This window comes from Daphnia carinata, chromosome 8 (assembly GCF_022539665.2).
Source record: "Daphnia carinata strain CSIRO-1 chromosome 8, CSIRO_AGI_Dcar_HiC_V3, whole genome shotgun sequence".
Lineage (NCBI taxonomy): Eukaryota > Metazoa > Arthropoda > Branchiopoda > Diplostraca > Daphniidae > Daphnia > Daphnia carinata.
This window is the reverse complement of record NC_081338.1, coordinates 8,150,277-8,173,341: the sequence shown is the minus strand read 5'-3', so window position 1 is coordinate 8,173,341 and position 23,065 is coordinate 8,150,277. Positions and strand designations below refer to the sequence as shown.

Genomic DNA, 23,065 nt, shown 5'->3' with positions numbered 1-23,065 from the left:
GCACCGTTTGGAATAGGTCATACTCCAGGCACTCGTTTCCATATGTCTTGTATAATAATCTCTTCACTGTCTGGACCATCCTCTCCCAGAACCCGCCCCACCAAGGGGCCAGGCTCGGGGAGAATCTCCACTTAACATTCAGGTCCACCAGTGTGTTATACACTTTCTCATTTTTGTACGCCGCTCTCAGATATTTCGCCGCTTGTGTGAATGATTTCGCGTTATCTGAATACATGGCTTTCGGCACCCCTCTTCTTGCAAAAAACCTTCTGAGTGCAAAGATACAGGATGCCGTCTCCATGTCCGTGGTCATTTCCAAGTGCACGGCTCTTGTTACCGCGCACGTGAACAAACAAATGTAGGCCTTCGCTTGTCCACCTCTCGCTGTCAGTTTTATCGGGAATGGTCCCGCAAAATCTATCCCCGTTATGTTAAACGGGTTTGCCATTTGAAGTCGATCTACCGGTAGGGGGGCCGGGACTTCATTGAATGGCCTCGAATCTAATTTCTGGCATTTCATACACCTCCTTAATTCCTTTTTTACTGTTTGCCTTAATCTTGGTATCCAAAACGTTCGCCGTACCTCCACCATCGTCGTGCTTACTCCAGTGTGCAGTAACCGTTCATGCGTCTGCTCAATGAGTTTGCCCGTCAAATAGTGGTTCTCTGGCAATAGGATAACTGCTTCTCTACCGTTGAGCCGTAACCAATTTTCTTGGCGGCCGCAACACCTGATCAGCCCGTTTCTTTCGTCCCAGGCCAATCCCAACTTCCTCAGCTTATCATTTTTCCAAGGCTTCTTCTCTTTTATTGCTTCCTTTACGTCTTTGTACGCGTCATTTTGCATCTTCCGCCATAAATCTAATTCTGCTTGCTCTACCTCTTCTACTGCGAGAATGTTAAACCGTTTCTTATCGATTCCACACGACACTTCTGCCAGCGGTGTCTCGGGACTCGAGAGTCCCCTGAACTTCTTTACTGCTCTTTTCACTGTCGCCCAGATCCTGACAATCGTGCGCAGTGAGCTATAATTTTCGTACCATTCTTCCTCCTTCGGTATCGAAATATTGCATTGTGTTATCTCCTTAGGTTTTTCCTCTCTCCTTATTTCTACCGTATAGTCCAGCTCTACTTGGGCTGGATTTTTCGGCCAATCTTTTTTCCTGTTCAGCCACTCTGGGCCTGACCACCAATCTTTCTTGTGGTTCAGCTGACTCACCGAAGCCCCTCTCGAAGCTATATCTGCCGGGTTCTGCACTCCCGGGCAGTGCCTTATCGACTCTATATCGATTTTTCCCCTGATTTCTGTTACTCGGTTGTGAACGAACTGCTTCCACCGGCCTGATTCGCCTTTCATCCACCAGTAGGCTATCGCCGAGTCCGTCCACAACGTTTTCTCAAAGGACCGTCCAAGGGACTTTTCGATGTAATCTCCCAGCCTGACCGCCAGCAAATTGCTGAGCAGCTCCAATCTGGGAGTCGACACCGACTTTTTTGGATCCGGTGCTATCCGAGTTTTGCTGCATAACAGCTTTGTCTCCTCTCCGGTCTCCAGATATGCGGCTACACTGTATGCGTCGTCACTGGCGTCGCAAAACAAGTGTAGCCTCGGTGAATGGATTTCTCCTGTCCACCGTCCCAGCTTTGTGTTCGTAAGGTCCGACAAACTTTTAATGAATGTCTCCCAGTGTGGCATTATGCTTGTCGACACTGGTTCGTCCCAGCCTGTCTTGTCTATCCAAACCTTTTGCATGATAATCTTCGCTACCACCGTTACCGGTGATATTAACCCCATCGGGTCGAAGACTTTCAGCGCCAGGCTGAATAATTTCCTTTTCGTCGGCCTTTTATTCATTTCCTCGGCCTCTTCCACTATTTTCTCGGGTCTGAATCTAAATGAGTCCGTCTCCGGATCCCAAGTGACCCCTAGTGCCTTAACGATCTTCTCCGCATTATCTCCCATTGTCTTCTCGTTGCTCTGAAATTGTAATATTTGCAACCGTTCTCTCAATTCCATGCTATTTGTCGTCCATTTTCTTAGCTCCATTTTTGCCGAGCCAAACAATTTCTGCGCCTGTGTTATCAGGTCGACTGCTTGGGGGATGCTGTCGGCTCCCCCCAACCAGTCGTCCACATATAACTGCGAGCCTAATTGCTTCACCAACTCTGGGTAGTCATCCTTATGCTCATCCAAGCATTTAAGAATGACCGCCCTTAGAATAAACGGGCTACTCGAGAGGCCAAATGGCACCCTCTTCCACCTGTATTCTATCCACTCCGAATTGTCTTCTCTCGGGTCTTTTATCCACAAAAACCGTACTATCTGTCCGTGTTCTTCTTGAATTCCTATCTGTAGGAATGCCTGCGTGATGTCCGCCATCCACGCTATCTTGCTCTGCCTGAACCTGAGCAACACTGCCAACAGCTCCGGGTTCAGGTTCGGCCCGGTCTCCAATAAATCGTTAAGGCTCGGCTTACTCTGTTGGTGGGCCGAACCATCAAACACCGGCCTGATCTTAGTTGTTGCCGCCTCCGTCTTTATTACCGGTCTGTGCGGCAAATACGTACATGCTCCCGTGTAATTTCTATCTGCTACTTCTATGTAGCCTTTCTCGAGGTACTGTTGAAAAACTTCATGGTAGGCTACTTTGTCCTCCCGTTTCATTTTTCTCAACAGCCCTGTCAATCTGATCGAAGCTATATTTCTATTGGTCTCCATCGACCTCCTGTTATTTTTAAACGGGAACAGAATCTCATATCTGCCCGTTGGATCTTTCCTTATAGTGTCCTGATAGTTCTTCAGGAACCCCGGGTCCTCTAGCTCTTGGGACGTAACTCCCATGTGTTCCAAGGCCCAGAATTCCTTGAAGTCTACCACCGCTTTTTTACTGTCGGCCTGTGTAACTATGTTTGCCGACACCTCGCTTTGATTTCCTGCTATGGGCGCTCCAAAAATAATCCACCCAAGCTTGCTGGCACATGCCACTGAGTCGTCTGGACCCTGTCTCGTCTGGTGTTTAAGAATTTGCCAATAATAGTCACATCCTATTATCATGTCAAACTCTGTTTTATGGTCCGGTTTGGAATGCCTTTCATCCGCGACCTTCTCCCCCTGTTCCGTCAAGATCTCCACTAACTTTGACCGGACCTTTGGGGTTGCCTTCGCCACATATTTTATAGCCGTTGCCTTAATTTTTATTTTTCCCTGTCTCTCGGGGACCATCCATATGCTATAGGTCTTTAGCACCGATCTTTCCGCTTGGTTTGACCCAAACGTGTTCACCCTCACTTCTCCTTCTTCTTCTTCATTCGCTTTTAATCGTCTGATTAGACTCTGTCGGATGAACGTCTTTTCGCTCCCCGAGTCTATCAGACCCAGCACTTTTACTTTCCTGTTATTTCTTCCTTGTAATACCGCCGTGAATGTGGGCAGTCCGATCGAAGTTGCCTGCGCACAATTCACGTTGGTATCTATGGTTACCGACTTATTCATCGGTCTTTGCGGGGACTGTGATCTGACTGGCCCGTATTGTCTTTGTCTGGACAGGCATAGCGCTGGGCTATGATCTATACTCCCGCAGTTCCTGCAAGGGACTCTGGCTACGCAATGTTCCGTCCTGTGTGATCTGCCGAGGCATTTCAAGCAACGGTTTTCTCGCTCGCAGAGTGTTCGTCTGAACTGCGGGGTATTCACCATACACCTATGGTGTATGTGATTCTGCTGACAAAAACAACAGGGTGTCATCCTACCTCCCCTCTCTTGAGGCTCCCTTCTCGGGCTTTGCGGTTGGCTCACCGGATCCTCTTCCATCTCTCTAAGCCGTATCTCTCGATCCAGCTCCTTTAGAATTGCTTCTAATGTCGGTTGATCCTCGTCGAACCATTTGTCTCTCCACCATCGCGAGGTTAATGCTTTAGGCAAAGCCTTCAACACGTCCCCCGCGATGTATTCTCCATACCCGCCCATATCCACTTTGAGGTTCGTTAGGGCTGCTCTCGCGTTTGTCAACCCGTCGAAAATTCTTTTTAACTGATTGGTTGTTGCCGTGTCTCCCAATCTTACGGCCACTAGACTTTTCAGCTCGTTCACATAGTGTGCTTTTAACTTTTCTGAATCCCCGAATCTTTTTTCAATTTTTGCATTGCCTCTTGGTATTGGTTTTCATCGAAGTGTATGTGTGATATCAATTCTGCGGCCTTGCCTTTCAGGCTTATCCGCAGATATTGAAATTTCTCCGCCTCTGTTAATCTTGGATCGGCGTCGTACGCCGTCCACATTGCCTTCCATCCTTTCCACGCTGTGATCTCCCCGTTAAACGTCGGTAGAGGCAGCGCTGTTCTGAGTACCGGCGATTGGGTTTCGCTCTTTTTGTACTTCTCTCTCAATTTCTTCATTTTTTCCCTTAGCTTGTCTTCCATCTCTCTGTCTCCAGCTTTATCGGCTGCTGTGGAGACTGCCGCAAGCTTCTCATTAATCGCCACTAATGCCAACCACCGGGCCTCGGCCTTGTCTATAAACTTCTGTCTGCTCTCCGCATCCGCCTCGGCCCAAGCTATGCTGTCTTTCAGTTCTCTTTTTATCAAAGCCCGATCTTCGAGCAAATCTTCCCGCGTGCCTATCGGAGATTCTGCCCTCGACGAAGCCCGTAACGGCTCTTGTCGTCTTATCGGGCTCTCTTCCAGGCTTGGCATGCTATCCTCGATTGTTTTCTCCACAATCGATTTTATCTCAGCTCTCACGCCCTCCACTATCTCTGGAATTTGCTCTTTCATTGAGAAGCTTTCTTTCGCTTGTTCAATCAATACCGCCGCAGAGTTCAGCGCTTGATTGCTTCTCCCGTCTATCTCTCCTACTAACTCCGTGATTGCGGCCACTTTTGACTTTAAGTCTTCTAGGTCCTCAATCTTTTTTTCCATCGCCTTCATTTTCATGCTCGTGTCTGTCATGAATCTTTCGATTGTTTTTTCCGCGACCTCGACCCTCTTGTGCAACATAGAGTGGTACGAGTCGCCGGACTTGTATACCTTTTCGAGCTTTTCCTCGATGATCGAGAGTCTCTCATCTAGGCTTTGCTCGTCTGGGTCTGTCACCGTATGTCTCGTCCTCCTGGCCGGGACTGACATTTTGCCTTTATAATATATTTTTTGATAGTGGTAGAGATAAACTGATAGTGGTAGAGATATATATTTTTCCAAATATTTTATTTCAACTTTTAATAATTTATAACAATGTGAACAATATCAATCAAGCACCGGGGATTTTAGAATCTCGTCTTCAGAGGACGACGCGATTCCTGTCCTAGCCAGCCGCTTTGATAACTGCTTGCTCAATCTTTCTTCGGGTGAAGATTTTTTCCAACTGCGTGGTATCCCTGATGTGGACCTCGCTTTCTTCGCTTGGGGTGGCTCTTTAGAGGGGCCAGCGGCGAGGTCTCTGATTTCTTGGTTCAACCCCGTGGGGGTCGGTGGTGGGGCCGGTATCTGGAACGTAGCGGGCGGCAACTCTTTGACTCCGCGCGCCCTTTCCAATATCAGCTCCCTTCTCTGTAATTCTTCTTTGTCGCGTCTCAGCTTGCTAGTCTCCAGCAAGAATCTGGCGTGTTCCTCGGCCCGTTCTGCTGCCCTTTGTGCCGCTGCTATTACCGAGGAGTGCGACTCCTGGACTTTGGTGAGTGCGTCTAGCTGCTCTCTCTCCTGCTCGTTCAAAAACTGGGCTGGAGATTCCAAAGTCGGAGTAATCGGCCGTGTGTAAGGGTTTGGCCGACTCTTTTTCTCCACCGGTCTCTTGGCACGCTGTTCAGGGAACGGCTCCGGGATACGAAGTCTCCTGAACACACCTTTCGGGATGGTCTGTTCTAACTCTTTCCAGAGTTCGTAAGAGCGGGCCTCCGTATCTAAGAGGTGCTGGAATCTTGCGTACACCGCCTGCTGGTGCTGCTGATGGATGCTGTCCGACACTGTTATGGAATGTACGGGCAGATTTTTATATTATTTTTCTTTCCTTCTTTCTTTCTTTTTTTCTTTGTTTTGTTCGAAGGACCAATTTGAGACTTATCCCTTTGAGGGGCTTCTCAATGCCGGAGTCTGCCGGCTCAGCGTAAAGTAGTGGGCTTGAGGCCTTGGTTGCCTCAGCGTAATAGCCGCGGTACGTCCAGGCCGGCAGCCGGTGGGGGAGCCGGGCTGCCAATGACTTGACTAACTGGACCTCAATTTAAGCGACCGTACGGATCTCACCGTCAAATGATCTCAAAAATGATGCCGAGAGACGGCGCGGCCAATATGACGGACACGAATAACAGTAGCTAGATTACTTGTAATCCTTGGCGTTGAATGCCCCCGGGTCGAATGGATCTTCAAGTGAAGCGACGGCCTAGCAGGATCCGGTCCGGATGGAATTGCTGCGAGCAACTTCGATGTAGCCGTGGAGGAAAAAGAGCCGGGCCAAAGAAGAAGACAGACGGGCGACAGCAGCGTATCACGGCCGGGCAGATAATGACGGCCAGTTGCGACGGGCAGCAACACAAGTGATAACAGAGACAAAACTTGATAGTAGTTACCAGTAGAATGAAGAGCCGACTCCGGGGGCTTCGGTGAAACTCGTGTGTATTTACTCAGCCGAAAACCGGCCTTTATATACCCAGCATTTACAAAACACCGTTGACTAATATAAGCAATTAAACGTACATAAATTTAAACGTTGGAGTAGGTGTCACCGCTGTTCCGTCACCCGTTTTAGCCGCAGGATCGTCCGCTCCTTCTCCACCTCGAATCCTCCTCCACCGACCCACCGTCGGTTCCTCCTCCGTCAACATCTTTTTTACTCTGGGCTAAAACCGGCTCCAGTCGCGATGGTTTTTTATGTTGACTTATGAGAGCGGTCGGTAGAGACCGCCTCATATAGCTGCAAAAGACGTCAAGTAGTTTCGATATTATACTAAGGACGTCCGGCCTTCTAAGCCAAGGATTCGCCGGGCGAATCGTTCTAACTCCCGTTTATATTCAGTCGTTTACCGTCTACCGTCATATCCTTTTCAACGGCCGGGAACTTCTTGGTTAGCTCCCGCCTAGAGTTGGACTTACCCCGGCTACCGACACTTCGGTACCGAGTGCCCGGCATCTTCGTTTCTATTCATCTGCCTCTTCACCGTCCCCTTGGACAGTGTTGGACGTCGGATTTTCCGACAGATGTAATGCCATTGCCGAAACATTTGTGAGGAAAAGCATCAACTTTCAAGCTTGCCTATATCCTTCGCCATTGCCAACATTCAACTAATAAGTGAGAAATCTTCACTTAAACATATGTGAAAGTGATGGAGATGCAGGGTATCGATACCCGTACTTCTCGCATGCTAAGCGAGCGCTCTACCATCTGAGCTACATCCCCATTTCAACAAGTGCTCCTTTAGAGCCGGGCTCATCCGGGAATTGAACCCGGGACCTCTCGCACCCTAAGCGAGAATCATACCACTAGACCAATGAGCCACGTCTCAAATTTCCGCGATCGCAAAATTAGAGCGACAGCAAGACAGAGCTGAAAATGCTTGATTTGTCCTGGCAAGTTTTTAAACTATGCGGAAATGACAAAAGGTGGGCCTGCATCATACAGTATGAACAAAGCCTCTCTCGGCTGCCGGGAATGCGTTATTGAAGGGACGGCTATCACAAGAATGTCAGATATTCTACGGCGGGAAACGACCGAAAACAACAAAGGAAGGATGCAAAAACAACAAGCGAGAAACAGAGAGCTCCAGAAAAAAAACATCTCGGCGAGAATGACACTACTCGTCAAATGAGCCACGTCCAACATTTCAACGTCAACTAAGTTAGAACGACAATCCCCTGTCCCTCGTAAGGCAGGGTTCATGTCTGAACGATCGTGAACTCAGCCGAAATCATGGCTATTGTAATTGCTGTGACAAGAACATTTTCTTGTGCTGCAATCCACAAGACTTGGAAGATTGAGTTATATGCCGAAATAGCTCAGTTGGGAGAGCGTTAGACTGAAGATCTAAAGGTCCCTGGTTCGATCCCGGGTTTCGGCAACCATCCCATATGGTCTAGTGGCTAGGATACCTGGCTTTCACCCAGGAGGCTCGGGTTCGATTCCCGGTATGGGAACCAAAACAATCAACGAGTAGTGTTTAGTGCCCGTTTTGCTTCGTGCAGATTTAAAAAGCGAAATTCTCTCTTTTGGCAGGTAGAGGTGTACCAAGTTCGTGTATCTTCGATGTAATGCCATTGCCGAAACATTTGTGAGGAAAAGCATCAACTTTCAAGCTTGCCTATATCCTTCGCCATTGCCAACATTCAACTAATAAGTGAGAAATCTTCACTTAAACATATGTGAAAGTTCTGGAGATGCAGGGTATCGATCCCCGTACTTCTCGCATGCTAAGCGAGCGCTCTACCATCTGAGCTACATCCCCAACACAGCAGTTGCTCATTCAGAGCCGGGCTCATCCGGGAATCGAACCCGGGACCTCTCGCACCCTAAGCGAGAATCATACGACTAGACCAATGAGCCACGCCCAAAATTTCCGCGATCGCAAAATTAGAGCGACAGCAAGACAGAGCTGAAAATGCTTGATTTGTCCTGGCAAGTTTTTAAACTATGCGGAAATGACAAAAGGTGGGCCTGCATCATACAGTATGAACAAAGCCTCTCTCGGCTGCCGGGAATGCGTTATTGAAGGGACGGCTATCACAAGAATGTCAGATATTCTACGGCGGGAAACGACCGAAAACAACAAAGGAAGGATGCAAAAACAACAAGCGAGAAACAGAGAGCTCCAGAAAAAAAACATCTCGGCGAGAATGACACTACTCGTCAAATGAGCCACGTCCAACATTTCAACGTCAACTAAGTTAGAACGACAATCCCCTGTCCCTCGTAAGGCAGGGTTCATGTCTGAACGATCGTGAACTCAGCCGAAATCATGGCTATTGTAATTGCTGTGACAAGAACATTTTCTTGTGCTGCAATCCACAAGACTTGGAAGATATTGTTATATGCCGAAATAGCTCAGCTGGGAGAGCGTTAGACTGAAGATCTAAAGGTCCCTGGTTCGATCCCGGGTTTCGGCAACCATCCCATATGGTCTAGTGGCTAGGATACCTGGCTTTCACCCAGGAGGCTCGGGTTCGATTCCCGGTATGGGAACCAAACCAATCAACGAGTAGTGTTTAGTGCCCGTTTTGCTTCGTGCAGATTTAAAAAGCGAAATTCTCTCTTTTGGCAGGTAGAGGTGTACCAAGTTCGTGTATCTTCGATGTAATGCCATTGCCGAAACATTTGTGAGGAAAAGCATCAACTTTCAAGCTTGCCTATATCCTTCGCCATTGCCAACATTCAACTAATAAGTGAGAAATCTTCACTTAAACATATGTGAAAGTACTGGAGATGCAGGGTATCGATCCCCGTACTTCTCGCATGCTAAGCGAGCGCTCTACCATCTGAGCTACATCCCCATTAGAACGAGTGCTCCGTTAGAGCCGGGCTCATCCGGGAATTGAACCCGGGGCCTCTCGCACCCTAAGCGAGAATCATACCACTAGACCAATGAGCCACGTATCAAATTTCCGCGATCGCAAAATTAGAGCGACAGCAAGACAGAGCTGAAAATGCTTGATTTGTCCTGGCAAGTTTTTAAACTATGCGGAAATGACAAAAGGTGGGCCTGCATCATACAGTATGAACAAAGCCTCTCTCGGCTGCCGGGAATGCGTTATTGAAGGGACGGCTATCACAAGAATGTCAGATATTCTACGGCGGGAAACGACCGAAAACAACAAAGGAAGGATGCAAAAACAACAAGCGAGAAACAGAGAGCTCCAGAAAAAAAACATCTCGGCGAGAATGACACTACTCGTCAAATGAGCCACGTCCAACATTTCAACGTCAACTAAGTTAGAACGACAATCCCCTGTCCCTCGTAAGGCAGGGTTCATGTCTGAACGATCGTGAACTCAGCCGAAATCATGGCTATTGTAATTGCTGTGACAAGAACATTTTCTTGTGCTGCAATCCACAAGACTTGGAAGATATTGTTGTGTGCCGAAATAGCTCAGTTGGGAGAGCGTTAGACTGAAGATCTAAAGGTCCCTGGTTCGATCCCGGGTTTCGGCAACCATCCCATATGGTCTAGTGGCTAGGATACCTGGCTTTCACCCAGGAGGCTCGGGTTCGATTCCCGGTATGGGAACATTACCAATCAACGAGTAGTGTTTAGTGCCCGTTTTGCTTCGTGCAGATTTAAAAAGCGAAATTCTCTCTTTTGGCAGGTAGAGGTGTACCAAGTTCGTGTATCTTCGATGTAATGCCATTGCCGAAACATTTGTGAGGAAAAGCATCAACTTTCAAGCTTGCCTATATCCTTCGCCATTGCCAACATTCAACTAATAAGTGAGAAATCTTCACTTAAACATATGTGAAAGTACTGGAGATGCAGGGTATCGATCCCCGTACTTCTCGCATGCTAAGCGAGCGCTCTACCATCTGAGCTACATCCCCATTTCAACAAGTGCTCCTTTAGAGCCGGGCTCATCCGGGAATTGAACCCGGGACCTCTCGCACCCTAAGCGAGAATCATACCACTAGACCAATGAGCCACGTCTGAAATTTCCGCGATCGCAAAATTAGAGCGACAGCAAGACAGAGCTGAAAATGCTTGATTTGTCCTGGCAAGTTTTTAAACTATGCGGAAATGACAAAAGGTGGGCCTGCATCATACAGTATGAACAAAGCCTCTCTCGGCTGCCGGGAATGCGTTATTGAAGGGACGGCTATCACAAGAATGTCAGATATTCTACGGCGGGAAACGACCGAAAACAACAAAGGAAGGATGCAAAAACAACAAGCGAGAAACAGAGAGCTCCAGAAAAAAAACATCTCGGCGAGAATGACACTACTCGTCAAATGAGCCACGTCCAACATTTCAACGTCAACTAAGTTAGAACGACAATCCCCTGTCCCTCGTAAGGCAGGGTTCATGTCTGAACGATCGTGAACTCAGCCGAAATCATGGCTATTGTAATTGCTGTGACAAGAACATTTTCTTGTGCTGCAATCCACAAGACTTGGAAGATAGAGTTATGTGCCGAAATAGCTCAGTTGGGAGAGCGTTAGACTGAAGATCTAAAGGTCCCTGGTTCGATCCCGGGTTTCGGCAACCATCCCATATGGTCTAGTGGCTAGGATACCTGGCTTTCACCCAGGAGGCTCGGGTTCGATTCCCGGTATGGGAACCAAAACAATCAACGAGTAGTGTTTAGTGCCCGTTTTGCTTCGTGCAGATTTAAAAAGCGAAATTCTCTCTTTTGGCAGGTAGAGGTGTACCAAGTTCGTGTATCTTCGATGTAATGCCATTGCCGAAACATTTGTGAGGAAAAGCATCAACTTTCAAGCTTGCCTATATCCTTCGCCATTGCCAACATTCAACTAATAAGTGAGAAATCTTCACTTAAACATATGTGTGAGTACTGGAGATGCAGGGTATCGATCCCCGTACTTCTCGCATGCTAAGCGAGCGCTCTACCATCTGAGCTACATCCCCATTTCAACAAGTGCTCCTTTAGAGCCGGGCTCATCCGGGAATTGAACCCGGGACCTCTCGCACCCTAAGCGAGAATCATACCACTAGACCAATGAGCCACGTCTCAAATTTCCGCGATCGCAAAATTAGAGCGACAGCAAGACAGAGCTGAAAATGCTTGATTTGTCCTGGCAAGTTTTTAAACTATGCGGAAATGACAAAAGGTGGGCCTGCATCATACAGTATGAACAAAGCCTCTCTCGGCTGCCGGGAATGCGTTATTGAAGGGACGGCTATCACAAGAATGTCAGATATTCTACGGCGGGAAACGACCGAAAACAACAAAGGAAGGATGCAAAAACAACAAGCGAGAAACAGAGAGCTCCAGAAAAAAAACATCTCGGCGAGAATGACACTACTCGTCAAATGAGCCACGTCCAACATTTCAACGTCAACTAAGTTAGAACGACAATCCCCTGTCCCTCGTAAGGCAGGGTTCATGTCTGAACGATCGTGAACTCAGCCGAAATCATGGCTATTGTAATTGCTGTGACAAGAACATTTTCTTGTGCTGCAATCCACAAGACTTGGAAGATATAGTTATGTGCCGAAATAGCTCAGTTGGGAGAGCGTTAGACTGAAGATCTAAAGGTCCCTGGTTCGATCCCGGGTTTCGGCAACCATCCCATATGGTCTAGTGGCTAGGATACCTGGCTTTCACCCAGGAGGCTCGGGTTCGATTCCCGGTATGGGAACATTACCAATCAACGAGTAGTGTTTAGTGCCCGTTTTGCTTCGTGCAGATTTAAAAAGCGAAATTCTCTCTTTTGGCAGGTAGAGGTGTACCAAGTTCGTGTATCTTCGATGTAATGCCATTGCCGAAACATTTGTGAGGAAAAGCATCAACTTTCAAGCTTGCCTATATCCTTCGCCATTGCCAACATTCAACTAATAAGTGAGAAATCTTCACTTAAACATATGTGAAAGTACTGGAGATGCAGGGTATCGATCCCCGTACTTCTCGCATGCTAAGCGAGCGCTCTACCATCTGAGCTACATCCCCATTTCAACAAGTGCTCCTTTAGAGCCGGGCTCATCCGGGAATTGAACCCGGGACCTCTCGCACCCTAAGCGAGAATCATACCACTAGACCAATGAGCCACGTCTCAAATTTCCGCGATCGCAAAATTAGAGCGACAGCAAGACAGAGCTGAAAATGCTTGATTTGTCCTGGCAAGTTTTTAAACTATGCGGAAATGACAAAAGGTGGGCCTGCATCATACAGTATGAACAAAGCCTCTCTCGGCTGCCGGGAATGCGTTATTGAAGGGACGGCTATCACAAGAATGTCAGATATTCTACGGCGGGAAACGACCGAAAACAACAAAGGAAGGATGCAAAAACAACAAGCGAGAAACAGAGAGCTCCAGAAAAAAACATCTCGGCGAGAATGACACTACTCGTCAAATGAGCCACGTCCAACATTTCAACGTCAACTAAGTTAGAACGACAATCCCCTGTCCCTCGTAAGGCAGGGTTCATGTCTGAACGATCGTGAACTCAGCCGAAATCATGGCTATTGTAATTGCTGTGACAAGAACATTTTCTTGTGCTGCAATCCACAAGACTTGGAAGATATTGTTATGTGCCGAAATAGCTCAGTTGGGAGAGCGTTAGACTGAAGATCTAAAGGTCCCTGGTTCGATCCCGGGTTTCGGCAACCATCCCATATGGTCTAGTGGCTAGGATACCTGGCTTTCACCCAGGAGGCTCGGGTTCGATTCCCGGTATGGGAACATTACCAATCAACGAGTAGTGTTTAGTGCCCGTTTTGCTTCGTGCAGATTTAAAAAGCGAAATTCTCTCTTTTGGCAGGTAGAGGTGTACCAAGTTCGTGTATCTTCGATGTAATGCCATTGCCGAAACATTTGTGAGGAAAAGCATCAACTTTCAAGCTTGCCTATATCCTTCGCCATTGCCAACATTCAACTAATAAGTGAGAAATCTTCACTTAAACATATGTGAAAGTGATGGAGATGCAGGGTATCGATCCTCGTACTTCTCGCATGCTAAGCGAGCGCTCTACCATCTGAGCTACATCCCCTATGCAACAAGTGCTCCTTTAGAGCCGGGCTCATCCGGGAATTGAACCCGGGGCCTCTCGCACCCTAAGCGAGAATCATACCACTAGACCAATGAGCCACGTCTCAAATTTCCGCGATCGCAAAATTAGAGCGACAGCAAGACAGAGCTGAAAATGCTTGATTTGTCCTGGCAAGTTTTTAAACTATGCGGAAATGACAAAAGGTGGGCCTGCATCATACAGTATGAACAAAGCCTCTCTCGGCTGCCGGGAATGCGTTATTGAAGGGACGGCTATCACAAGAATGTCAGATATTCTACGGCGGGAAACGACCGAAAACAACAAAGGAAGGATGCAAAAACAACAAGCGAGAAACAGAGAGCTCCAGAAAAAAAACATCTCGGCGAGAATGACACTACTCGTCAAATGAGCCACGTCCAACATTTCAACGTCAACTAAGTTAGAACGACAATCCCCTGTCCCTCGTAAGGCAGGGTTCATGTCTGAACGATCGTGAACTCAGCCGAAATCATGGCTATTGTAATTGCTGTGACAAGAACATTTTCTTGTGCTGCAATCCACAAGACTTGGAAGATATTGTTGTGTGCCGAAATAGCTCAGTTGGGAGAGCGTTAGACTGAAGATCTAAAGGTCCCTGGTTCGATCCCGGGTTTCGGCAACCATCCCATATGGTCTAGTGGCTAGGATACCTGGCTTTCACCCAGGAGGCTCGGGTTCGATTCCCGGTATGGGAACCAAAACAATCAACGAGTAGTGTTTAGTGCCCGTTTTGCTTCGTGCAGATTTAAAAAGCGAAATTCTCTCTTTTGGCAGGTAGAGGTGTACCAAGTTCGTGTATCTTCGATGTAATGCCATTGCCGAAACATTTGTGAGGAAAAGCATCAACTTTCAAGCTTGCCTATATCCTTCGCCATTGCCAACATTCAACTAATAAGTGAGAAATCTTCACTTAAACATATGTGAACTTACTGGAGATGCAGGGTATCGATCCCCGTACTTCTCGCATGCTAAGCGAGCGCTCTACCATCTGAGCTACATCCCCTATGCAACAAGTGCTCCTTTAGAGCCGGGCTCATCCGGGAATTGAACCCGGGGCCTCTCGCACCCTAAGCGAGAATCATACCACTAGACCAATGAGCCACGTCTCAAATTTCCGCGATCGCAAAATTAGAGCGACAGCAAGACAGAGCTGAAAATGCTTGATTTGTCCTGGCAAGTTTTTAAACTATGCGGAAATGACAAAAGGTGGGCCTGCATCATACAGTATGAACAAAGCCTCTCTCGGCTGCCGGGAATGCGTTATTGAAGGGACGGCTATCACAAGAATGTCAGATATTCTACGGCGGGAAACGACCGAAAACAACAAAGGAAGGATGCAAAAACAACAAGCGAGAAACAGAGAGCTCCAGAAAAAAAACATCTCGGCGAGAATGACACTACTCGTCAAATGAGCCACGTCCAACATTTCAACGTCAACTAAGTTAGAACGACAATCCCCTGTCCCTCGTAAGGCAGGGTTCATGTCTGAACGATCGTGAACTCAGCCGAAATCATGGCTATTGTAATTGCTGTGACAAGAACATTTTCTTGTGCTGCAATCCACAAGACTTGGAAGATATTGTTGTGTGCCGAAATAGCTCAGTTGGGAGAGCGTTAGACTGAAGATCTAAAGGTCCCTGGTTCGATCCCGGGTTTCGGCAACCATCCCATATGGTCTAGTGGCTAGGATACCTGGCTTTCACCCAGGAGGCTCGGGTTCGATTCCCGGTATGGGAACATTACCAATCAACGAGTAGTGTTTAGTGCCCGTTTTGCTTCGTGCAGATTTAAAAAGCGAAATTCTCTCTTTTGGCAGGTAGAGGTGTACCAAGTTCGTGTATCTTCGATGTAATGCCATTGCCGAAACATTTGTGAGGAAAAGCATCAACTTTCAAGCTTGCCTATATCCTTCGCCATTGCCAACATTCAACTAATAAGTGAGAAATCTTCACTTAAACATATGTGAACTTACTGGAGATGCAGGGTATCGATCCCCGTACTTCTCGCATGCTAAGCGAGCGCTCTACCATCTGAGCTACATCCCCATTTCAGCAAGTGCTCCTTTAGAGCCGGGCTCATCCGGGAATTGAACCCGGGACCTCTCGCACCCTAAGCGAGAATCATACCACTAGACCAATGAGCCACGTCTCAAATTTCCGCGATCGCAAAATTAGAGCGACAGCAAGACAGAGCTGAAAATGCTTGATTTGTCCTGGCAAGTTTTTAAACTATGCGGAAATGACAAAAGGTGGGCCTGCATCATACAGTATGAACAAAGCCTCTCTCGGCTGCCGGGAATGCGTTATTGAAGGGACGGCTATCACAAGAATGTCAGATATTCTACGGCGGGAAACGACCGAAAACAACAAAGGAAGGATGCAAAAACAACAAGCGAGAAACAGAGAGCTCCAGAAAAAAAACATCTCGGCGAGAATGACACTACTCGTCAAATGAGCCACGTCCAACATTTCAACGTCAACTAAGTTAGAACGACAATCCCCTGTCCCTCGTAAGGCAGGGTTCATGTCTGAACGATCGTGAACTCAGCCGAAATCATGGCTATTGTAATTGCTGTGACAAGAACATTTTCTTGTGCTGCAATCCACAAGACTTGGAAGATATAGTTATATGCCGAAATAGCTCAGCTGGGAGAGCGTTAGACTGAAGATCTAAAGGTCCCTGGTTCGATCCCGGGTTTCGGCAACCATCCCATATGGTCTAGTGGCTAGGATACCTGGCTTTCACCCAGGAGGCTCGGGTTCGATTCCCGGTATGGGAACCAAAACAATCAACGAGTAGTGTTTAGTGCCCGTTTTGCTTCGTGCAGATTTAAAAAGCGAAATTCTCTCTTTTGGCAGGTAGAGGTGTACCAAGTTCGTGTATCTTCGATGTAATGCCATTGCCGAAACATTTGTGAGGAAAAGCATCAACTTTCAAGCTTGCCTATATCCTTCGCCATTGCCAACATTCAACTAATAAGTGAGAAATCTTCACTTAAACATATGTGAAATTACTGGAGATGCAGGGTATCGATCCCCGTACTTCTCGCATGCTAAGCGAGCGCTCTACCATCTGAGCTACATCCCCATTAGAACGAGTGCTCCGTTAGAGCCGGGCTCATCCGGGAATTGAACCCGGGGCCTCTCGCACCCTAAGCGAGAATCATACCACTAGACCAATGAGCCACGTATCAAATTTCCGCGATCGCAAAATTAGAGCGACAGCAAGACAGAGCTGAAAATGCTTGATTTGTCCTGGCAAGTTTTTAAACTATGCGGAAATGACAAAAGGTGGGCCTGCATCATACAGTATGAACAAAGCCTCTCTCGGCTGCCGGGAATGCGTTATTGAAGGGACGGCTATCACAAGAATGTCAGATATTCTACGGCGGGAAACGACCGAAAACAACAAAGGAAGGATGCAAAAACAACAAGCGAGAAACAGAGAGCTCCAGAAAAAAAACATCTCGGCGAGAATGACACTACTCGTCAAATGAGCCACGTCCAACATTTCAACGTCAACTAAGTTAGAACGACAATCCCCTGTCCCTCGTAAGGCAGGGTTCATGTCTGAACGATCGTGAACTCAGCCGAAATCATGGCTATTGTAATTGCTGTGACAAGAACATTTTCTTGTGCTGCAATCCACAAGACTTGGAAGATATTGTTGTGTGCCGAAATAGCTCAGTTGGGAGAGCGTTAGACTGAAGATCTAAAGGTCCCTGGTTCGATCCCGGGTTTCGGCAACCATCCCATATGGTCTAGTGGCTAGGATACCTGGCTTTCACCCAGGAGGCTCGGGTTCGATTCCCGGTATGGGAACATTACCAATCAACGAGTAGTGTTTAGTGCCCGTTTTGCTTCGTGCAGATTTAAAAAGCGAAATTCTCTCTTTTGGCAGGTAGAGGTGTACCAAGTTCGTGTATCTTCGATGTAATGCCATTGCCGAAACATTTGTGAGGAAAAGCATCAACTTTCAAGCTTGCCTATATCCTTCGCCATTGCCAACATTCAACTAATAAGTGAGAAATCTTCACTTAAACATATGTGAGAGTACTGGAGATGCAGGGTATCGATCCCCGTACTTCTCGCATGCTAAGCGAGCGCTCTACCATCTGAGCTACATCCCCATTAGAACGAGTGCTCCGTTAGAGCCGGGCTCATCCGGGAATTGAACCCGGGGCCTCTCGCACCCTAAGCGAGAATCATACCACTAGACCAATGAGCCCCGTATCAAATTTCCGCGATCGCAAAATTAGAGCGACAGCAAGACAGAGCTGAAAATGCTTGATTTGTCCTGGCAAGTTTTTAAACTATGCGGAAATGACAAAAGGTGGGCCTGCATCATACAGTATGAACAAAGCCTCTCTCGGCTGCCGGGAATGCGTTATTGAAGGGACGGCTATCACAAGAATGTCAGATATTCTACGGCGGGAAACGACCGAAAACAACAAAGGAAGGATGCAAAAACAACAAGCGAGAAACAGAGAGCTCCAGAAAAAAAACATCTCGGCGAGAATGACACTACTCGTCAAATGAGCCACGTCCAACATTTCAACGTCAACTAAGTTAGAACGACAATCCCCTGTCCCTCGTAAGGCAGGGTTCATGTCTGAACGATCGTGAACTCAGCCGAAATCATGGCTATTGTAATTGCTGTGACAAGAACATTTTCTTGTGCTGCAATCCACAAGACTTGGAAGATATTGTTATGTGCCGAAATAGCTCAGTTGGGAGAGCGTTAGACTGAAGATCTAAAGGTCCCTGGTTCGATCCCGGGTTTCGGCAACCATCCCATATGGTCTAGTGGCTAGGATACCTGGCTTTCACCCAGGAGGCTCGGGTTCGATTCCCGGTATGGGAACATTACCAATCAACGAGTAGTGTTTAGTGCCCGTTTTGCTTCGTGCAGATTTAAAAAGCGAAATTCTCTCTTTTGGCAGGTAGAGGTGTACCAAGTTCGTGTATCTTCGATGTAATGCCATTGCCGAAACATTTGTGAGGAAAAGCATCAACTTTCAAGCTTGCCTATATCCTTCGCCATTGCCAACATTCAACTAATAAGTGAGAAATCTTCACTTAAACATATGTGAAAGTGCTGGAGATGCAGGGTATCGATCCCCGTACTTCTCGCATGCTAAGCGAGCGCTCTACCATCTGAGCTACATCCCCTATGCAACAAGTGCTCCTTTAGAGCCGGGCTCATCCGGGAATTGAACCCGGGACCTCTCGCACCCTAAGCGAGAATCATACGACTAGACCAATGAGCCACGTATCAAATTTCCGCGATCGCAAAATTAGAGCGACAGCAAGACAGAGCTGAAAATGCTTGATTTGTCCTGGCAAGTTTTTAAACTATGCGGAAATGACAAAAGGTGGGCCTGCATCATACAGTATGAACAAAGCCTCTCTCGGCTGCCGGGAATGCGTTATTGAAGGGACGGCTATCACAAGAATGTCAGATATTCTACGGCGGGAAACGACCGAAAACAACAAAGGAAGGATGCAAAAACAACAAGCGAGAAACAGAGAGCTCCAGAAAAAAAACATCTCGGCGAGAATGACACTACTCGTCAAATGAGCCACGTCCAACATTTCAACGTCAACTAAGTTAGAACGACAATCCCCTGTCCCTCGTAAGGCAGGGTTCATGTCTGAACGATCGTGAACTCAGCCGAAATCATGGCTATTGTAATTGCTGTGACAAGAACATTTTCTTGTGCTGCAATCCACAAGACTTGGAAGATATTGTTATATGCCGAAATAGCTCAGCTGGGAGAGCGTTAGACTGAAGATCTAAAGGTCCCTGGTTCGATCCCGGGTTTCGGCAACCATCCCATATGGTCTAGTGGCTAGGATACCTGGCTTTCACCCAGGAGGCTCGGGTTCGATTCCCGGTATGGGAACATTACCAATCAACGAGTAGTGTTTAGTGCCCGTTTTGCTTCGTGCAGATTTAAAAAGCGAAATTCTCTCTTTTGGCAGGTAGAGGTGTACCAAGTTCGTGTATCTTCGATGTAATGCCATTGCCGAAACATTTGTGAGGAAAAGCATCAACTTTCAAGCTTGCCTATATCCTTCGCCATTGCCAACATTCAACTAATAAGTGAGAAATCTTCACTTAAACATATGTGAAAGTGATGGAGATGCAGGGTATCGATCCCCGTACTTCTCGCATGCTAAGCGAGCGCTCTACCATCTGAGCTACATCCCCTATGCAACAAGTGCTCCTTTAGAGCCGGGCTCATCCGGGAATTGAACCCGGGGCCTCTCGCACCCTAAGCGAGAATCATACCACTAGACCAATGAGCCACGTCTCAAATTTCCGCGATCGCAAAATTAGAGCGACAGCAAGACAGAGCTGAAAATGCTTGATTTGTCCTGGCAAGTTTTTAAACTATGCGGAAATGACAAAAGGTGGGCCTGCATCATACAGTATGAACAAAGCCTCTCTCGGCTGCCGGGAATGCGTTATTGAAGGGACGGCTATCACAAGAATGTCAGATATTCTACGGCGGGAAACGACCGAAAACAACAAAGGAAGGATGCAAAAACAACAAGCGAGAAACAGAGAGCTCCAGAAAAAAAACATCTCGGCGAGAATGACACTACTCGTCAAATGAGCCACGTCCAACATTTCAACGTCAACTAAGTTAGAACGACAATCCCCTGTCCCTCGTAAGGCAGGGTTCATGTCTGAACGATCGTGAACTCAGCCGAAATCATGGCTATTGTAATTGCTGTGACAAGAACATTTTCTTGTGCTGCAATCCACAAGACTTGGAAGATATTGTTGTGTGCCGAAATAGCTCAGTTGGGAGAGCGTTAGACTGAAGATCTAAAGGTCCCTGGTTCGATCCCGGGTTTCGGCAACCATCCCATATGGTCTAGTGGCTAGGATACCTGGCTTTCACCCAGGAGGCTCGGGTTCGATTCCCGGTATGGGAACATTACCAATCAACGAGTAGTGTTTAGTGCCCGTTTTGCTTCGTGCAGATTTAAAAAGCGAAATTCTCTCTTTTGGCAGGTAGAGGTGTACCAAGTTCGTGTATCTTCGATGTAATGCCATTGCCGAAACATTTGTGAGGAAAAGCATCAACTTTCAAGCTTGCCTATATCCTTCGCCATTGCCAACATTCAACTAATAAGTGAGAAATCTTCACTTAAACATATGTGAAAGTACTGGAGATGCAGGGTATCGATCCCCGTACTTCTCGCATGCTAAGCGAGCGCTCTACCATCTGAGCTACATCCCCATTAGAACGAGTGCTCCGTTAGAGCCGGGCTCATCCGGGAATTGAACCCGGGGCCTCTCGCACCCTAAGCGAGAATCATACCACTAGACCAATGAGCCCCGTATCAAATTTCCGCGATCGCAAAATTAGAGCGACAGCAAGACAGAGCTGAAAATGCTTGATTTGTCCTGGCAAGTTTTTAAACTATGCGGAAATGACAAAAGGTGGGCCTGCATCATACAGTATGAACAAAGCCTCTCTCGGCTGCCGGGAATGCGTTATTGAAGGGACGGCTATCACAAGAATGTCAGATATTCTACGGCGGGAAACGACCGAAAACAACAAAGGAAGGATGCAAAAACAACAAGCGAGAAACAGAGAGCTCCAGAAAAAAAACATCTCGGCGAGAATGACACTACTCGTCAAATGAGCCACGTCCAACATTTCAACGTCAACTAAGTTAGAACGACAATCCCCTGTCCCTCGTAAGGCAGGGTTCATGTCTGAACGATCGTGAACTCAGCCGAAATCATGGCTATTGTAGTCGAATGTTCGTTCGACCTGAACTGTGTCGACCTTGTATTCTACAGCTCTTTTACAGCAGACAAAAAAAAGGTAGTTTAGGAGGGAGGGTTGGCAACCCTTTGGCCTCAGACCTTTTCTAGCTCTGTTACAGCATAGTCATGTCTGATCCTAGCTCTAGTTCCAGCTCAGAAAGTTCAAGTGATAGTGATGTGTCGTCTCGTGGCTCATCTAGGAGATTGAGAATCAGCACGGCTAGAGTTAGAGTAAGCCCCCACGGTCTAGTTCATAGGGACGTTACTCCAGACATTCAAAGAGAAGAAGAGGCCGACGCCCTGGGGTTAGCCGATCCAGATCGGGACCTTTCGCCGGCTCCCGAGATTCCCCAGGACCCAAAAGTTCCATTGGAAGGAGAGAGGAAAAGGCGTCCAAGGGATGAAGAGAAAGATCAAAACCCGAGGGCAGGGAAACGACATAAAAACGAGGATGCGGTTGTAAAATTCAAATTGTCAAAGAGTAGAGGAAAGAGACTGCTACGCCCCTTTTTTAGGGGAGTAGGCGCAGCAAATTCTAAGGTAACTAAGGGGCGTTACCTGGCTTCCTTTAAAAAGCGCTCAACCGCGTTTAAATGCCCTTCCTTGGACGACGCTCTCTACCAACGCCTCAAGCAAGTTAAAGGATCGTCGGCTTCAAAGAACACGATCGATCACAACGAGAGGGTTTTGTACTGCGTACAGCAAAAGATCTTAGAGGCAGCACAACCACTTCTTTTTTTGTCTAATGAGAAACTTGATGACGACTCTCACCGCGAAGCGATTAGTGTAGCTATTCAATTGCTGGGGGATTCCTTTCACGAGGTTACTCAACAGCGAAGAAAGAATGTACTCAGGCAGACTAGCCCTTCATACCTCTACCTCCTCGACGATCAGGACAACTTTAACACCAAGGAGGCTAGTTCTCTTTTTGGAAAATCTTTCGTAAAATCTATGGTGAGGTATTCACAACAACAGACCATGCTAAGCAATCTTCAACCGGTTCAACGCCTGTCAGGGCAACCTTACCGCAATGGCGGACATCAATTTCGCCATCCTGATGGGCACAACAATAGGCCGTCGGGTCAATCCACCAGCCATCGCTTTGAATCCACCGACGCCCAGCAGGGTTCGTCGTTCAACAACACACAAGTGGGAGAGGCCAACACCCCCTCGGCTAGACTCGGCGGAGAACGCAGCGCAGTCGAGTACAACACTACCCAGCAGAGTGCCGGGACACCAAGACACTTCAACAACAGGGGAAGGTACGTGTCTATCGTTAAATCAAACATCGGCAGACCGCTCTCCCCATCTGGTTCGGAAGTTGCGATAGGGGGTAGGATATCAGCCTTCAAAATGAATTGGTTCAAAATATCAGCTGATCCTTGGATCCTTGAGTTAGTTTCTAATGGGCTGAGACTGGAATTTTACTCGACGCCTACGCAAGAGAACGTACCGAATAACGCAGCGTTGGGACCGAGTCATTGGGCCCAAGAAATCAGGGGGCTTTAGACCCGTCATTAACTTAAAAAGGCTCAACACGTATGTTGTGTATAGGCACTTCAAAATGGAAGGGGTCAGCTCAATCAAACACGTAGTCCGC

General features: G+C 47.4%; 40 non-coding genes across 40 annotated transcripts; 26 read left to right on the top strand and 14 right to left on the bottom strand.

Moving 5' to 3' along the window:
• Positions 1–7,410: 7,410 nt before the first annotated feature.
• Positions 7,411–7,482, bottom strand: Trnap-agg (transfer RNA proline (anticodon AGG)). Its single transcript has one exon. It is a non-coding gene; the product is annotated as a tRNA-Pro (tRNA).
• A 487-nt stretch (positions 7,483–7,969) lies between these two features.
• On the top strand, positions 7,970–8,042 carry Trnaf-gaa (transfer RNA phenylalanine (anticodon GAA)). Its single transcript has one exon. It is a non-coding gene; the product is annotated as a tRNA-Phe (tRNA).
• Positions 8,043–8,046: 4 nt separating this feature from the next.
• On the top strand, positions 8,047–8,118 carry Trnae-uuc (transfer RNA glutamic acid (anticodon UUC)). Its single transcript has one exon. It is a non-coding gene; the product is annotated as a tRNA-Glu (tRNA).
• A 334-nt stretch (positions 8,119–8,452) lies between these two features.
• Positions 8,453–8,524, bottom strand: Trnap-agg (transfer RNA proline (anticodon AGG)). The gene has a single exon. It is a non-coding gene; the product is annotated as a tRNA-Pro (tRNA).
• Positions 8,525–9,011: 487 nt separating this feature from the next.
• Positions 9,012–9,084, top strand: Trnaf-gaa (transfer RNA phenylalanine (anticodon GAA)). The gene has a single exon. It is a non-coding gene; the product is annotated as a tRNA-Phe (tRNA).
• Positions 9,085–9,088: 4 nt separating this feature from the next.
• Positions 9,089–9,160, top strand: Trnae-uuc (transfer RNA glutamic acid (anticodon UUC)). Its single transcript has one exon. It is a non-coding gene; the product is annotated as a tRNA-Glu (tRNA).
• Positions 9,161–9,494: 334 nt separating this feature from the next.
• On the bottom strand, positions 9,495–9,566 carry Trnap-agg (transfer RNA proline (anticodon AGG)). Its single transcript has one exon. It is a non-coding gene; the product is annotated as a tRNA-Pro (tRNA).
• Positions 9,567–10,053: 487 nt separating this feature from the next.
• On the top strand, positions 10,054–10,126 carry Trnaf-gaa (transfer RNA phenylalanine (anticodon GAA)). The gene has a single exon. It is a non-coding gene; the product is annotated as a tRNA-Phe (tRNA).
• A 4-nt stretch (positions 10,127–10,130) lies between these two features.
• On the top strand, positions 10,131–10,202 carry Trnae-uuc (transfer RNA glutamic acid (anticodon UUC)). The gene has a single exon. It is a non-coding gene; the product is annotated as a tRNA-Glu (tRNA).
• A 334-nt stretch (positions 10,203–10,536) lies between these two features.
• Positions 10,537–10,608, bottom strand: Trnap-agg (transfer RNA proline (anticodon AGG)). Its single transcript has one exon. It is a non-coding gene; the product is annotated as a tRNA-Pro (tRNA).
• Positions 10,609–11,095: 487 nt separating this feature from the next.
• On the top strand, positions 11,096–11,168 carry Trnaf-gaa (transfer RNA phenylalanine (anticodon GAA)). The gene has a single exon. It is a non-coding gene; the product is annotated as a tRNA-Phe (tRNA).
• A 4-nt stretch (positions 11,169–11,172) lies between these two features.
• On the top strand, positions 11,173–11,244 carry Trnae-uuc (transfer RNA glutamic acid (anticodon UUC)). The gene has a single exon. It is a non-coding gene; the product is annotated as a tRNA-Glu (tRNA).
• A 334-nt stretch (positions 11,245–11,578) lies between these two features.
• On the bottom strand, positions 11,579–11,650 carry Trnap-agg (transfer RNA proline (anticodon AGG)). Its single transcript has one exon. It is a non-coding gene; the product is annotated as a tRNA-Pro (tRNA).
• A 487-nt stretch (positions 11,651–12,137) lies between these two features.
• Trnaf-gaa (transfer RNA phenylalanine (anticodon GAA)) lies at positions 12,138–12,210 on the top strand. Its single transcript has one exon. It is a non-coding gene; the product is annotated as a tRNA-Phe (tRNA).
• A 4-nt stretch (positions 12,211–12,214) lies between these two features.
• On the top strand, positions 12,215–12,286 carry Trnae-uuc (transfer RNA glutamic acid (anticodon UUC)). The gene has a single exon. It is a non-coding gene; the product is annotated as a tRNA-Glu (tRNA).
• A 334-nt stretch (positions 12,287–12,620) lies between these two features.
• Trnap-agg (transfer RNA proline (anticodon AGG)) lies at positions 12,621–12,692 on the bottom strand. The gene has a single exon. It is a non-coding gene; the product is annotated as a tRNA-Pro (tRNA).
• Positions 12,693–13,178: 486 nt separating this feature from the next.
• Trnaf-gaa (transfer RNA phenylalanine (anticodon GAA)) lies at positions 13,179–13,251 on the top strand. The gene has a single exon. It is a non-coding gene; the product is annotated as a tRNA-Phe (tRNA).
• Positions 13,252–13,255: 4 nt separating this feature from the next.
• On the top strand, positions 13,256–13,327 carry Trnae-uuc (transfer RNA glutamic acid (anticodon UUC)). The gene has a single exon. It is a non-coding gene; the product is annotated as a tRNA-Glu (tRNA).
• A 334-nt stretch (positions 13,328–13,661) lies between these two features.
• Positions 13,662–13,733, bottom strand: Trnap-agg (transfer RNA proline (anticodon AGG)). Its single transcript has one exon. It is a non-coding gene; the product is annotated as a tRNA-Pro (tRNA).
• A 487-nt stretch (positions 13,734–14,220) lies between these two features.
• On the top strand, positions 14,221–14,293 carry Trnaf-gaa (transfer RNA phenylalanine (anticodon GAA)). Its single transcript has one exon. It is a non-coding gene; the product is annotated as a tRNA-Phe (tRNA).
• A 4-nt stretch (positions 14,294–14,297) lies between these two features.
• Trnae-uuc (transfer RNA glutamic acid (anticodon UUC)) lies at positions 14,298–14,369 on the top strand. The gene has a single exon. It is a non-coding gene; the product is annotated as a tRNA-Glu (tRNA).
• Positions 14,370–14,703: 334 nt separating this feature from the next.
• On the bottom strand, positions 14,704–14,775 carry Trnap-agg (transfer RNA proline (anticodon AGG)). The gene has a single exon. It is a non-coding gene; the product is annotated as a tRNA-Pro (tRNA).
• A 487-nt stretch (positions 14,776–15,262) lies between these two features.
• On the top strand, positions 15,263–15,335 carry Trnaf-gaa (transfer RNA phenylalanine (anticodon GAA)). Its single transcript has one exon. It is a non-coding gene; the product is annotated as a tRNA-Phe (tRNA).
• A 4-nt stretch (positions 15,336–15,339) lies between these two features.
• Positions 15,340–15,411, top strand: Trnae-uuc (transfer RNA glutamic acid (anticodon UUC)). The gene has a single exon. It is a non-coding gene; the product is annotated as a tRNA-Glu (tRNA).
• A 334-nt stretch (positions 15,412–15,745) lies between these two features.
• On the bottom strand, positions 15,746–15,817 carry Trnap-agg (transfer RNA proline (anticodon AGG)). Its single transcript has one exon. It is a non-coding gene; the product is annotated as a tRNA-Pro (tRNA).
• A 487-nt stretch (positions 15,818–16,304) lies between these two features.
• Positions 16,305–16,377, top strand: Trnaf-gaa (transfer RNA phenylalanine (anticodon GAA)). Its single transcript has one exon. It is a non-coding gene; the product is annotated as a tRNA-Phe (tRNA).
• A 4-nt stretch (positions 16,378–16,381) lies between these two features.
• Trnae-uuc (transfer RNA glutamic acid (anticodon UUC)) lies at positions 16,382–16,453 on the top strand. The gene has a single exon. It is a non-coding gene; the product is annotated as a tRNA-Glu (tRNA).
• A 334-nt stretch (positions 16,454–16,787) lies between these two features.
• Trnap-agg (transfer RNA proline (anticodon AGG)) lies at positions 16,788–16,859 on the bottom strand. Its single transcript has one exon. It is a non-coding gene; the product is annotated as a tRNA-Pro (tRNA).
• A 487-nt stretch (positions 16,860–17,346) lies between these two features.
• On the top strand, positions 17,347–17,419 carry Trnaf-gaa (transfer RNA phenylalanine (anticodon GAA)). Its single transcript has one exon. It is a non-coding gene; the product is annotated as a tRNA-Phe (tRNA).
• Positions 17,420–17,423: 4 nt separating this feature from the next.
• Positions 17,424–17,495, top strand: Trnae-uuc (transfer RNA glutamic acid (anticodon UUC)). The gene has a single exon. It is a non-coding gene; the product is annotated as a tRNA-Glu (tRNA).
• Positions 17,496–17,829: 334 nt separating this feature from the next.
• Trnap-agg (transfer RNA proline (anticodon AGG)) lies at positions 17,830–17,901 on the bottom strand. The gene has a single exon. It is a non-coding gene; the product is annotated as a tRNA-Pro (tRNA).
• Positions 17,902–18,388: 487 nt separating this feature from the next.
• Positions 18,389–18,461, top strand: Trnaf-gaa (transfer RNA phenylalanine (anticodon GAA)). The gene has a single exon. It is a non-coding gene; the product is annotated as a tRNA-Phe (tRNA).
• A 4-nt stretch (positions 18,462–18,465) lies between these two features.
• Trnae-uuc (transfer RNA glutamic acid (anticodon UUC)) lies at positions 18,466–18,537 on the top strand. The gene has a single exon. It is a non-coding gene; the product is annotated as a tRNA-Glu (tRNA).
• Positions 18,538–18,871: 334 nt separating this feature from the next.
• Positions 18,872–18,943, bottom strand: Trnap-agg (transfer RNA proline (anticodon AGG)). Its single transcript has one exon. It is a non-coding gene; the product is annotated as a tRNA-Pro (tRNA).
• A 487-nt stretch (positions 18,944–19,430) lies between these two features.
• On the top strand, positions 19,431–19,503 carry Trnaf-gaa (transfer RNA phenylalanine (anticodon GAA)). Its single transcript has one exon. It is a non-coding gene; the product is annotated as a tRNA-Phe (tRNA).
• Positions 19,504–19,507: 4 nt separating this feature from the next.
• Trnae-uuc (transfer RNA glutamic acid (anticodon UUC)) lies at positions 19,508–19,579 on the top strand. Its single transcript has one exon. It is a non-coding gene; the product is annotated as a tRNA-Glu (tRNA).
• A 334-nt stretch (positions 19,580–19,913) lies between these two features.
• Positions 19,914–19,985, bottom strand: Trnap-agg (transfer RNA proline (anticodon AGG)). Its single transcript has one exon. It is a non-coding gene; the product is annotated as a tRNA-Pro (tRNA).
• A 487-nt stretch (positions 19,986–20,472) lies between these two features.
• Positions 20,473–20,545, top strand: Trnaf-gaa (transfer RNA phenylalanine (anticodon GAA)). The gene has a single exon. It is a non-coding gene; the product is annotated as a tRNA-Phe (tRNA).
• Positions 20,546–20,549: 4 nt separating this feature from the next.
• Trnae-uuc (transfer RNA glutamic acid (anticodon UUC)) lies at positions 20,550–20,621 on the top strand. Its single transcript has one exon. It is a non-coding gene; the product is annotated as a tRNA-Glu (tRNA).
• Positions 20,622–20,955: 334 nt separating this feature from the next.
• Positions 20,956–21,027, bottom strand: Trnap-agg (transfer RNA proline (anticodon AGG)). The gene has a single exon. It is a non-coding gene; the product is annotated as a tRNA-Pro (tRNA).
• Positions 21,028–23,065: the final 2,038 nt, after the last annotated feature.